Genomic DNA, 14550 nt, shown 5'->3' with positions numbered 1-14550 from the left:
TCACAAAGGTACAGCAAGTGCATCTTAGCTGCCACCCACAACCGACAACCTGAAGACTAATTCGCATACTTACAACAAGCACTCCTAATGATTGCCTGGTGCTGCACAAATTCAGCACTTTACGAGCAGCTAACTCATAAGTTGCGGGGCATCTGAAAGGTAAACAAAGTGTCTTGTAAGTTGTTGCACACAAGCAGCACGACATAAACCAACAGAGTGGACTTCCAAGCTTCTGGCCCCCAGAAAGGAAAAAGTACTTCGTCACTTGCCACACAAGGCCAGCACCGCATAAACAACAAAGCGTGCTTCCAAGCTCCTGGGCATCGGAAAGTTCAACGAGGGGCTCTGTAAGTTGCCACACAAGGGCAGAACCAGCTGAGCGTACTTTCAAGCTCCCGGTCACCATAACCGTAAACAAAGCACCTTGTTACTCGCCACACACTGCCAGCACCACATAAGTCAGCACACACCGGTTTCATCACAGTTCCTCTAGGCCGCTCATTTCGCTGTCACTGCAGTCACTAGAGCTGCTGGAGTCGGAACCTAGCGGAAACACGACATTGTCGATTCAGGTGTCGATTGCACCATCCCGCTCCCAGGCCTCTTTCTCAAGTCGCTTCAAGTGAGCGCAGTCCCGGACCCAGTTTTCGCGAGTCAGGAGGGCGATGGCCTCGTTGAGTAGTCATTCAACTTCAGCGAGAGTGAATGAACTGTTGTTGGCAGCTAATGCCCCTTAAACTGGCTTCACACCATTTCAATTGGTATGAATTCACGGTGGTAAAGAGGAAGCCGAACAATCTCATGACCAACAACTCTGGCCAGGGCTTCAATCCGGTATCCAAAAAACTTGTTTGTTCTCATTAACCAGCCAAAGGAGCTCAGGGGTCAACTGGTTATCACATCACGGGATTGTTTTTGCAGTCAACCAAGATTGAATGTCGGCCTTGCGCCACGACGTCGAGGGCAGCTTTTCGGTCCGAACCCTGTGGTATGGAGCATTGTCCATGACAATAACACTGCGTGGCTCAATGTTGAATAGAAGTTGTTCTGCGAACCCTTTCTCAAAGTATGGGCCATCCAATTCACTGTGGTAGTCAGTGGAAGCACTGTTTGACGCACGAAAAATGAGACATGCCCCGTCCACAAAGCCCTTCTCACTTCCAGCATGAAGGACAATGAGCCGACCACCTTTGCCACTTGGTGCACGAACCCCAGTAGTTAGACCATTGTGAAAGGCATCTTCACGGGATGACACAGTGGTGTCCTCCCACAGCGTGTTCTGGTGTGCCCAGCATTGACCTAAGTCTCGTCGAGGTAGTATATATATCTGCGAAAATGAAAGGAATACGTGTAAGTTTTTCTTTGGGGAGAAGGGTTAGTAAAGACAGAGAAGGCATTTATTGCTTGCACCTAAATTCATTCTACTACACAGGCAGGTATGTTTAAAAACCCCAAAATAAAAAAAGTTCGCAGAATATACACCACCACATAACTAACGAAATCCAGTCAGTGAGTGCTATCTATATATTATTATAACATGTCAATGCATACTTGTTCCTTCACTTGCTGAGCCGGAATAGCATGCAAAGTACTAATAAGAGGCAGGGATACAGAAACACGCCATGAAAAAAATAAAGTGAATGCCAGTATGCATGCCGAGCAGTGTTGATAAGTAACTCTCAGCAATAAAATGTTTGGCAGTAGAGAACTTCCATGGTTAATTTTTCTTGTTACATTCCAACTGTCAAATAATGTGACATACAAACGTTTTATTTTAATCGCCTGAATTGACATTTATCTATATATCCGCTAAATCCAAACAGTAACCACGTACCGTTTCTGCTTTCGCGTTTCTCGAAGGGTCCGCAGATATTTCCGCTACCACACGATGATATCATCCCTTTCCAGAAGCGCAGAGCTACGTTTTCGCTTCCGAAAAGAAAATCCAATGTCTTTCAGAAGCCGACGCATCGTTCTGACACTCAGCTTCGGCAGTCCCACGTCGGGGTGGCCGGTCACATCGCTGAGGATCATTTCTGCAGTTGGCGACTCGTTGCAAATGAGGTACTGATGCACTTTCCGTCGGGGAGCGGCAAGGGTGAAGGTGTCGTACCGCTGTACTCTTGTCTTTCCTGTAAATGCAGGCGGTTTCCCAACCGACAAACGACCCTGCACGGGGCACCTTGAGTAATCTTGGTGATGGTGTTGGCGACAACGCGGACCCCGAGCCCCCACACTCACGCTGAAACTGACCGTGGTAATGGGTTTCAAGGTGAAGGGTAGAAACCTCAAATGGTAGCCGTCGGAGCCCAGGTCAAGCTCCGGCGGATGTGCTCCCTGTCTGTTTACCAGGCAGGGAGCTCTGGGACCTCTTTGACCATGAGGGTAAAGTCAAAGAAGAAAGTACCCCCGTCCCCAGCTTCTATACTATAATATATGGCATTTTTAACCCCCCCCAAAAGTGGTCGGCCCTCAAAAAGGGGCTGCACCGAAGTTTTTTTTCCTCCGTTGCAATCAATCGCTCTCCCAAAGCCTGATAATTTCTCGCGGTTTTTGATCATGGAATCTCCCGAGAAGACAAAGCCCATCACTTCCCAGTCTGTGTTTCTAATCTCCAAGTTTCTTGAAAGCCTTATCGGAAAGTCCTACAAGGCTAAGGAACTCACAACGGGAGAAGTTTTGGTAGAAGTAGAAAACAAACAACAATCCTCTAACCTCCTCAAGCAAACGGGCATGGTAGATGCTGACATCAGGATCACGCCCCAACGCAGCCTCAATAGCTGCCAGGACGTGATCTCTGATCGGGATCTAATGAATGAGACTGAAGCAGATCTGCTCGAGGGCATCCGAGATCAGGGCGTGAAAGCATTTAGGCGAATCACCATACGCCGAAATGATGAAATAAGTCCAACCAAGCACATAATCTTGACACTTGACCGCTCAAACCTTCCTGAGTCGGTCAACGCAGGTTTCTTGAGATGTCCAATCCGACCCTACGTGCCGACTCCACGCCGCTGTTTCAAGTGTCAGTGGTTTGGGCACGGCACAACCTCTTGTCGTGGTAAATTGACGTGCGCAAAATGTGCAGCACATTATCATCCTACTGACAATTGTAAATCCGAGAACCTCACCTGTGTGAACTGCCAGAGACCACACGCTGCCTATTCTAGGAGCTGTGAAAGGTTCAAACAGGAAAAACAGATCACTGCCTTGAAAGTCAACGAAAACATCATCCCAGAGGCGCGAAAGATGTTCGCCTCTTTCTCCCTGGGGAGGTGCGCCAACGCAGCTCGCCGGGGGCGAAGCGGCGTCTTGTCTCGGCGGGGACCCAGTACCGCGAGTCAGACTTGGTCCCGCCCGCATCCCCCCTGGGTTGCCTCTGGCAGCCCAACCCGCCTCCGCACCGCTGGCTGAGCCAGCAGCGGTTGTGGTGGCAACCTCTTCCGTCGGGACCGGTGCAGCTCCCGTCCCTGCCTGCCCGTACTCCAGTGCGTTGGAGGGTGCCGGGGGGATGGACACCACGGGCCCCGCACCGGCTCCCACCGCCACCGCACCGCCCGTGCCACTCCTGGTGCCCCCGACACCCGCGGCGGTGGCGGCTGAAACGAAGGGCCGCCGAAGGGGGGCCAAGTACAGGGGGCCCGGTTCGACGGACACACCCAGGACATCGGACGACGAGATGGACGTCATGCCGTTCTTGCCTGCAACGCAGCGCAAGGAGCGGCCTCCGACGTCCAAGCCTACAGAAAGGCCCAAAAAGCCCAATCCAAGAGTCACAGCCCCGAAAGACGACACATAAACATACACACTCCAGTAGCTCTAACACATCATAATGGGAACACAAAATATCGTTCAAAGGAACTGCAGAGGCCTTCTGAGTAATCTTGACGACGTGTATGAGATTCTGCATGCCAATCAGCCATGTGTAATGTGTGCCGAGAAAACACATCTGAATTCCAAACACACAAATTTCTTAAATAGTTAGGAGGTATACAGAAAGGATAGGGATGGCTGCACAGACTGTTCTGGCGGTGTGGCCATAATCGCCCGAAAATCCTTAGCATGCCATCCTGTCACCTTGTATACCGTCCTCGAGGCTGTAGCCATCCGTACCATAATTTTTAATAGGTTGGTAACGGTATGCTCCATTTACATTCGTCATGATTATGTACTTTCGAGCTCTGACTTCGAGGCGCTGCTCGACCAGCTGCCTAACCGTACATTCTAACAGGCGACCTTAATGCATACAACTCTCTTTTGGGCTCCTCCAGAACGGATGCCCGAGGTCGCCTGATAGAGAAATTCCTTACATCTTCAGGAGCATGCCTTTTCAACAATAAACAGCCAACATACCATAGCATAAGTCACAACACATACTCACATCTTGACCTGGGTATCGGTTCTGCAATTCTCTTTCCACGTCTTGAGGGGGGTGTGGGCACGGACCCATATGGTAGTGGCCATTTCCCCACTTCATTAACGTATAAAGGTACAGGCCCGAGCAGATCATCTTCCCATAAAAGGTTTAATGAAGCAAGAGCTAACTAGAATACATTTACAGATACATCCAAACTACACCACACATATATAGGACACCTACACGTTGAAGAAGCTACCCAACTGCTCACGGCGCACATCCTCGACGCCGCCGAAAAGTCCATTCCCCATGCCACTGGTGCCCCGCGCAACCAGCCGAGGCCGTGGTGGAATGAGGACTGTAGACTGGCGCGAGAGGCCCAGAACAAGGCGTGGTGAATCCTCCGTCGGTACCCCACGTTGTGAAACCTTCTCTGCTATAAACGGGCCAAGGCATACGGAAAACGTGTGCGCCGTGAGGCAAAAAGAGATGGTTGACGCTCATTCATAACATCTATAAACTCATACACAGACACACGAGAGGTATGGACACGTATACGCAAACTCAAAGGACAACAGACACACAGCCTGCCCCTGGTCAGTACAACAGGGGACACACTAGAAGACCTGGCTGACACACTCGCACAACACTTCCAACACGTTTCCAGTTCAGCACACTACACGAACACTTTCCTGAAGTATAAAGACTAGTGAAAAGAAGTCCCTACACGACAACAACAAATCACATACTTCTTACAACTCCCTGTTTTTACTACATGAGCTGAGGGCTGCTCTGAGCACGTGTGAACCTTCAGCTCTGGGCCCAGACAACATTACATATACAATGATACAACACCTACACCCAGGCACACTTGAAGCACTTCTACATCTATATAATAAAACATGGCTTTCGGGGCACATTCCACACTCTTGGAGGGAGGCCATTGTAGTGGCTATCTTGAAGGAGGGAACGGACCGGTCGTCTCCCTCAAGTTACCGTCCAATAGCCATAACGAGCTGCCTGTGCAAGCTCTTCGAGAAGATGATCAATCGCAGGCTCGTGTACTTCCTCGAGTACAATGGTCTTCTCGAGAGCTGCCAGGCAGGCTTTAGGGTGGGGCGATCGACGAACGATCAACTTGTTGCACTTGCCTCATACATCAAGGATGCCTTCGTGCATAAGCAGTACTGTTTAACTGTCTTTTTCGACCTCGAGAAGGCATTCGACACCGCTTGGCCTTATGGGATGCTTAGTGACCTCAAGTCATTCGGTGTTTCGGGTAAGATGTTGAACACTATTGTTAGTTATTTGTCAGACAGAACGTTCAGAGTAAGTGTTGGTTGTGCACTTTCAAAGGTTCACGTCCAACAAAATGGCGTGCCCCAAGGTTGCCTGTTGAGTTGTACTCTCTTCATAGTAAAGATGAACTCTCTTGGAAAGGCACTGCCACCAACAATCCCTTATTCTGTGTATGTAGACGACGTGCAAATGTCTTTTAAAATATGTAATATGTCAATATGCGAACGTCAAGTCCAGCTTGGTGTCAAGAAGCTTGCCGGCTGGGCAGACAAGAATGGGTTTAAATTGAATCCAGCAAAAAGCTCGTGCGTTGTGTTCTCCAGGAAGCGCGGGATCCTACCGGACCCAGACATTACTCCTAATGACGTTTCGCTTCCTGTGAACAAGCAGCACAAGTATTTAGGTGTTGTGTTTCACCACAAACTCACATTCATTCCACACATGAAGGAACTTAAACATAAATGTCTGAAAACAATGAATATTCTGAAAGTTCTCTCCCACCAATCGTAGGGTTCCGACAAAGAACTCCTACTACGGCTCTATACTTTTTTGGTTGGGTCTTGTTTAGACTATGGCAGTGTGGTATATGGGTCGGCGAGTAAAACAGCGTTGCGAATGCTTGACCCAGTGCTACATTTGGGGCTACGGCATGCATCGGGTGCTTTGAGCACTAGCGATGTCGAGAGTCTGTACGTTGAGTATTAGTGGGCCCTTGAGAACCAATGGACATACATGGACTTACTTTATGCTTCTAAGATTTCATGGCTGAATAACCATCGTTTTCATCCTGCTTTAACGACACATCCACATCTGTGCTTTTTGTAAATCGCCCACCCGTTCCTCTGTCCTTTTCATTTAAGTGAGAGAGCGAGCCGCGGATCTCAGCGCTTCGTTTTTACAGGTGTACAGATCATCCTTTTCAGATATTTTACCTCCTTGGAAAGTTCGTCCTGTGTCCTCCGACCTTTCTTTTATGAAACTTGACAAAAATCGGGTACCGCGAGCTGCAATACTGACGCACTTTCTGTCTCAGCAGTTTAAATACCCACTTGCAGAATTTTGCAATGACGCGTCTAAAACCTCCAGTATGGTCTGCTGCGCAGCTCATGGTCCCAATTTTAGTGCTGCGAGAACCATGAGCATCCACACAACATTTTTTTCAGCAGAAGCATATAGAATTTTACTGATTGTACGACACATACTTCAAAATCAAATTCCGAAGTCTATCATCTACACAGATTCTTTGAGTGTTGTTCGCGCACTGTCATCGCATACACCCCCCAAAAACCACGTAGTTAATCTTGTATTTAATACTATCATGTCTGTGTATGCGCAGAAGCATCAGCTGCTCCTCTGCTGGGTCCCAGGACACGCTGGGATCGCTGGCAACGAGTTGGCAGACGAGAGGGCCGCTGCTGCTGCACTCAGGAACACTGTAGACAACAACCGTACCATATACAGACCTCAAGCCACACATAAGACAACACTTGCGTAGAACATGGCAAACACACTGCAGTGAACAGACAGATAACAAGTTACACGTTATAAAACCACGCTTGGGACCATACACCACTGACACACGCAACAGACGCACAGAAGTCGCCTTGGGTAGGCTGCGGACAGGGCACACCCATGCAAAGCAGTCGTATGTGCTGACGTGATCTTCTAGACCCCAGTGCAGCAAATGCGGAGAAGCCCTATCCGTAGTGCACATACTAATCACATGGAAGGCACTTCACACAACAGGACACAAACACTTCAGAGAACTCTGTTACAGACAACATATTCCCCTACATCCATCGCTGCTTCTAGGTGACGATGACCAAGTTTTTCGTGAAACGTGTGTTTGAGTATTTGTCATACGTTAATTTTTAAACCTTATTTCCTACCGCGCATAATCAAATCTGACACTTTACACCAGCCATCATCATTGCCATTAATTGATTTTATTGTTATTCTGGCTTTAGTAGCCCCTAATGTTTTTAGATACTTTTGTTTGGCGCTCTTTGCCCCATGTGACCTTGCGCCATAAAAATCTAACCATCATCATCATCAGCCGTCAAACGAAGCCTTTTGCGCTTTGGGGACTTCGGGGTGCCACGCAAAACCTCATTCTTGAGCCGTGCGACCGTACGCTCGCTTACGCCGGTAAGCTTGCTAACCGAACGAAATGCGGAAGCGATGGAGAGTCCTGGTTCCGTCATTCTCACTTGGGTGTACACGTTGAAGACAACTTGCTTGGTCTGGTATGACAGCTTTTGGTTGTGAAGCTTTTTAAAAATCATTTGAGGCCAAATAACTGGCAGGCTATCGGACGGAAAAGTAGCTGCTGTCGATGAAGACGCCATTTTTTTTCTGAAGAGAACCGTCGTGCCACCAGTGGTAATTTCCGCAACCAAACAAAACCGAAAATTTTAAAAAGTGACGCTTATTGCCGCTTATATTCTGGCGATTTATTGGCATTGTCAATGCAAGGCATTGGCATTGTCAATGCAAAAAAGAAATATGTTTTTGAATTGCAAATGTTATGCGCATTGCATAATGTTTGTAGAACTACTTCCAACTGCGCAGTGAAATGACCTGGTTCGGCTGGCCACTTCGCCTCCCTTCCCGTAGCTTTCTCTCCATCGCCACAGAAAGTTGTCCCCGAGTATAGTTAAGGAGCTTCATTCTTGGGTTGGCTAACCGGGCCTTCATGCCAAAATCAACGGCGGCGTTCAGTAAACAGACACCGTGAGGGAGCTTCCTTCTCAGTTTGTACGTGGTTGGACAATTCTGCTTGAGTCAGGGCCGTTTCGTGTATTGAAATATTCGTTTTCAGTTCTGAAAAGCGCTAAAGGCAATATAAAAAAGCGAACGCCAACTTGGAGATTCGAACTGGTGACTCCCAGAAAAGGAAGCTGACATTTTACCTCTCATCCAGCTTAACGGGGACGCTTGTACCCTTCAACAAAGCCAGTGGGTATCCGATGGCCCAGGAATCGAAACTCGTATCTCCCGCTTACGAGACGAGTGTTTTCCCACTCGCCAATCACTGTCGCTAAAAAGCGTACAGGCGTCACCGTACCGTTCCTGGTCTCAATGATGGAACAAACGCTTGGAGCTTTCCCACAAGCAGCCATGGGGGGAAAGGGCATGTGGTAGGTCCAACGAACCACTTCGGGCGGGGTCGGGCACCGCTGGGCATACTCCAGTTAAAAGGGTACAATTGCCCCGTTCTCGGCAGGGGAGCAAGAGTTTGAGAGCGCACTACCACTGCGGCACACGTGGTAGGTTTATGTGGAGCAGCTGGTCACCCACCAGAATAGAAAAGGGTACAGGCGACCTTTGTACGGGGATCCAGTGTACTGGTAACTGTAATTCACGGTGGTTTGAACAATGGGGTACGAGAAAGTGGTAGGTACATAGGTACCCCGGGGCACGAACCAGTAAAATTGGTACAAGCGCCCCCTGAACTGGGGATCTCGTGCTTGGAAAGTTACTTGACTTTGCTGAGAAAAGCCCCCTTGGAAGGGGTCGTAACGCTTACTGACAGCGGTGGTCTAGTGGTAAATCACTCGCCTCGTAAGCGGGAGGTCCCAGGTTCCAATCCTGTGCCGCCGAATACCCATCGGTTACTTAAAGGGTATAAGCGTCCACGTGACGTGGCTTATCCCGACGGCGGAACATACGCTTGGAGCTTAAAAACAAGCAGCCATGAGGGGCGATGTGGTAGGTCCCTCGAACCACTTCAGTCGGGGTCGGAGATCGCTTGCAATCAGCAGGGCTTATACTATGCACGCAGTGAATGGAGAAGACCAAGATGGAAACACTAGTGTACTCTTGCAGACGGCAGTGGCTTGATTCGGCCGAGGAACAAGAGGTGAATATGCCAGACTGTTGCTCTATAGCTGACGCGAGAGACTTATTTGGGTAGAAGTTGTTTTATTGCGAGCGGGGAAGGCGGAAGTATGTTTTGAGAGGCTGGTGCAGGTCGCGTGGGGAGAGGAGGAAGGAGGTGAGCAGCAGGGGAGCGCGAGACAATAGCTGACCAGATCACCTGTCGGACGTCGAAGTCCAGCTTGCATAAAAGATTGGAGCAAATGTACTGTAAAAAGAAAACCTGGTGATAGGCTCCTTCGGGGTGGAGATACAAAGGTTAAGGTGACGGAAGTGGTGCAGGTTGCCGAGGCCCCAGAGGGGGAAAGCGACGCAATTGTCATCGAAGTGGTGAAGGTTGAGGTGATATCTCGAAACAGACTACCTAGCCCAAGTAAAGAGTTATGTCAAAAATGCAAGCTATGAGCATGAAGATCGCAGATGATAATAAGAAACACACAGCATTTCAATCGCTCCGCATTCTGATAGGATCGGAATATAACAGGCACTTCTTTACGAGGACATCAAATTGAGTTTGAGACAAGCTTACGGCTGTTCAAAGAAAGCTTGGTTGGGTTACGCAAGGACCAGTCCAACAGAGCAGAGTGACGCTAACGGAAGCGCAGGCGGTGATGGTACCCCATGTGGAAGCCGCCGTGAATGGACTTCGACCCCCGACAGGTGAGCTGGTCAGCTGTTTTCTCGCGCTCCCCTGCTGCTCAGTCCTTCTCTCTTCTTCCCAGGCGACCTGCACCACCTCTCAAAATACACATCCGCCTTCCCCGCCCGCAATAACACAAGTTCTAGCCGAAATAAAAGAGCAAAACGCCGCCATGCTACAGCGTGTTGAAGTGCTCGAAAACGTAACCACATCTCCCAACAAGCGCCGAAAATGGTACCTCAGCCCCGAGACTGCGTCCCTTCCCCCATCTCCACCCTCCCTTTCTGACGTACCAGGCGACACCCTCATTGACCAAAAGATTTGTATGCAAATCGTGTGGCTTGTCGAAAAAAAAATCGCTGATGCCTTGGTTGCTCTCAACAAAACCATTACCGACACTGCGCAGACTCTCGTTCGGCTCACTGACTCCCTCATCCTGCGCATGACCGCTCTAGAACAGGCGAGCCCATCCAACCTTACCCAGGCTATTCTTCAGCGCCTTGATGCCATGGAAGGCGACAGGACTTCGCAACCGAAGAAGCCGAAGATATCTAAGCAGTCCGTTGCCCAGATAGCCGCCGCCACCCCCCCTCCCGTCCGATGATGACTGACCCCTCCGCGATTACCATCTATCAATTGAATTGCCTGTTTTTAACAGCTAAAACGCCCAGCTAAATCAGTACATATGCCAATCTCCCCCAGACGTTATAGCCCTCCAGGGAACCAATACGCCCACATCAACGCTTCGTGGCTTCGAATGTTTCTCCCAGGATCCCTCTCATTGCACAGAAGTGTTCGCGTCTCAAACGTTCACGGCGCAACAACATGATATCCCTTCATTCATTAACCACACTTCTATGGAGATTCTCTCCACGCACCCAAGTTACACAGCCTCTTTATCAAACGTGTACAGTTCCCCGCAACACGCACTTAAGGATATCGACCCCCTCCTCCTGATGGCTAAACAAAAAGCCGGCTATAACCCTCTTCCTATGCCTGAGGTTTTCAACAACCCCCACCACTGATGGGGTTACAACCAAGCCACAAGGAAGGGCACTGCCCTCTTTCACGCAACGCAGCACCACGCATTCAAGCTGTGCAACGACTTAGCCCTGCCAACCCGTATAGGGAACAGTGTTTGACACGACACCAACCCGGACTTGACTTTCGCTCTAAATGCCCCTCACTTTGAGTGGCCGAGACTACCGGAGGCTTTGGGCAGTAACCATCATAATCTGGCGCTCACTATTCGCCGCCTTCCTGCCAAGCGTAAAATCGGCCGCGCTAGTCTCACCGATTGGTCCTCGTTCCGCAAGGCTCCCACCTCCCTGCCAGATGACATCACAGACCTAGAAGAATGGACATCGCATCTTCTGTCCCTGGGTCAGAAGTACACAATAGTTGTCACCCTGACTACTGCCAATCCCTCTGTGGACACCCATCTCGCACATTTGTGTACAGCCAGACAAGGCTCAGTAAACCGCTGGAACATGCGCAAGAATAATCGCTAGCTAAAGCGCCGCATCGCTGAAGTCACCCAGCGTGCCGCGGAATACGCTTGAACCCTACAAACCCAAAATTGTCGCTAATTCTGCGACGAGCTGCACGGTACGCTTAGCACAAAGCGTGCGTTGCGTAGTCTGAGACACTTGCTGGGCTGAAAACACTCCAAGACTGCCACGTATCACCAAATTAAACGTGTGATTGATAACTACCCCCATCCCTCTGCCCACCTTCTAGACGTCCTTCGTACGATGTTTTTTCGTCCCCCGAAAATCCCGCAACCTCCTCGATCCAACGACTACATGGGTGCACCGAACCCTGCGCTTGATGCCAAGTTCTCGATACAAGAATTGAAGGAGGCCGTCGCCGGCATCACGCGCAATACCACCCCCGGAAAAGATCGAATAACCAACAAGACACTACGGACTCTCTACGAAGGCACCCTCAACTCCCTCCTTGCCTTCTTAAACAAGCACTGGGCAGCCGGCACCCTTCCTCATCAGTGGCGCCACAGACATCACCCTTATCCCGAAATCGCACAAACGAATCTCTATTGACAACGTTCACCCTATTTCCCTCACATCGTGCCTGGGTAAACTATTCGAGCACCTCGTTCACTCCCCACTGACGGCATTTCTGGAGTACAATGACCTCTATACTCATACCATGTTTGGATTGCGTACTGAAGATCTGTGTACCGTACTTGTGTACCGAAGATCTGCTTTTACAACCTCGAGGGCAAATTATCGAACATTTAGGCAAAACGCACCCCAGTTCCATACTTTTATCAGATGTACAAGAGGCGCTTCATAATGTCACGCATGAAGAAATGCTCCGAGGTCTCAAAACAACAAATTGAGGGGAGGCCACATACAACTTCGTCCGGGCCTTTCTCAAGAACCGCACAGCAACGCTTCGTATTGGCCCCCTCCAGTCGGACCCTTTCCCGACGCCGCCTAAAGCAACACCACAGGATTTTATAGTTTCCCCACTCCATTTTAACATAGCCCGTCTTCTACTGCCAGCCCAGCTTTCTACGATCCCCAACCTTCAGCACGCTTTCTATGCGGATTCATCATGTTCTAGACTAAGGCAGCATCCCCCGGAGATCAACAAGACATTCTCCAGAAAGCCGTTGATAGCACAGTCAGGTACCTGCAAGAGCGTGGTCTGACATGTGCACCACATAAATCCGCGCTCCTCATTCTTCGAGCCGGCACCCGATGCCGTCCTCCAAACCCCACTCTGGACCCGTCAGTCACAATCGATTCTACTCCCGTTACCTAAGTGCCCGCACTCCGTATACTTGGTGTGGCATTCCACGCACATGGCTCTGGGGCGGCGATTCTCTCCCAACTTCATGTCACTGTCACCCAGCTCACACATCTAATCAGAAGAATCTGAATCCAGCGCAATGGCCTAAAAGAACCAGACACCTGCCGTCTTGTTCAAGCCGTACTGATCAGCCGCATTAAATATGATACTTCCTACATCAACCTCAAGCCAAAGGAACATGCCAAATTAGATGCCCTGATCAGAAAATTATACAAAATCGCTCTCGTCCTCCCTGTCTTCACGCCTACTGCTCGCCTTCTGCAATTAGGTATCCACAATTCCCTTTCTGAGCTCCTTGAAGCAGAGCGGGTCCAGCAACTCACTCGCCTTGTCCTCACCCCTACGGGTTGCAGGGTACTGCATAAACTAGGCTACCCCACTCCTCTTTCTCTAAACACCCCTCAGCGTATCCCTACGTCACTCCGCGTTCATATTGTTGTGTATCCCATCCCCACACGCATGCACCCTTCCTTCAATCAAGGGAGAAGACAGGCCCGCGTCACCCGCCTACTAGCCGAACACCACAACAAACCGAAACCTGTTACACGGACGTTGCTTCGTATGCATCTCCCCCTGCTCACGCACTGGTTGTCCTCGACTCCAAACCGCTGAATATTACCTCCCTCAGCATTCTTCACTCAAGCACCACGTCGGCTGAATAGACAGCCATCGCTCTAGCAGCGACCACGGCTTCCTCTAACTACGTGCCAATCCTCACAGATTCGCAACAGAATTGCCGCTTCTACTGTACAGGCAGCATCTCTCCCTCAGCGCTGAAGATACTATCCTCAATCAAGGATCCCCCCACATCCAGATTGTGTGGACACCAGGCCATTCTTTCCACGAGAGAAACGAGGCGGCACACGCGGCTGCCCGCCCTCTTACATTCCAGGTGTTTTCGTCTACGGAAGAGGACATTTCGATACCGCCATCTATCCCCCGGTCCCTCCCCGATGCACTAAAATCTTATACCATTATCGCCAACGGCAGCTTCAATACCCTCCTCCTCACTCTTCCCTCAGTACTCAGGCGGCTCGCATGTGGCGTCGACTGCAGACCAGAAAATTCTACAACACCTCAATACCTCACTACATCTCTCCCTCCACTTAACCCTACAACTGCCCTTCTTGCTCCTTCCCAAACACCACCTACCACCTGGTCTGGGAATGCCCCTAAACGCAAATCCCCCTCCCTTCCCCATCCCCTGAGCATTGGGAGTGCGAGCTGGCCAGCTCATGGTGCGAGGACGAAGAGCGCCTCATGACGCGCTCCCAAGCACCTGCGCTAGCTCGCGGCTATCGGGACTAAGAAAGCCGCCCACTTTTATGATCAATAACTGTTTTACAATCGAATCCATCGACATTGAAAAAAAGACGAATGTCTCAAGTAACAATGACCGCATAGTTGAAGGTTTCGAGATTGGAATAGTCAAGCTTGGAGGCCGATATTCAGGAAGTTTAGCGTGGAAAGAAAACGACACACTGGATACTAATTACGACATCGCAAAAAACAGGCTGACGCAGCTAACTAGAAGAAT

General features: G+C 49.9%; 1 pseudogene; it reads right to left on the bottom strand.

Moving 5' to 3' along the window:
- Positions 1–261: 261 nt before the first annotated feature.
- LOC144163746 (uncharacterized) lies at positions 262–7941 on the bottom strand (annotated as a pseudogene).
- Between the last annotated feature and the right edge of the window lie 6609 nt (positions 7942–14550).

Source organism: Haemaphysalis longicornis, unplaced genomic scaffold (genome assembly GCF_048455015.1).
Source record: "Haemaphysalis longicornis isolate Haplotype H1 unplaced genomic scaffold, Haemaphysalis longicornis Haplotype H1 scaffold_13, whole genome shotgun sequence".
Lineage (NCBI taxonomy): Eukaryota > Metazoa > Arthropoda > Arachnida > Ixodida > Ixodidae > Haemaphysalis > Haemaphysalis longicornis.
This window is presented reverse-complemented; position numbering and strand designations above follow the sequence as displayed.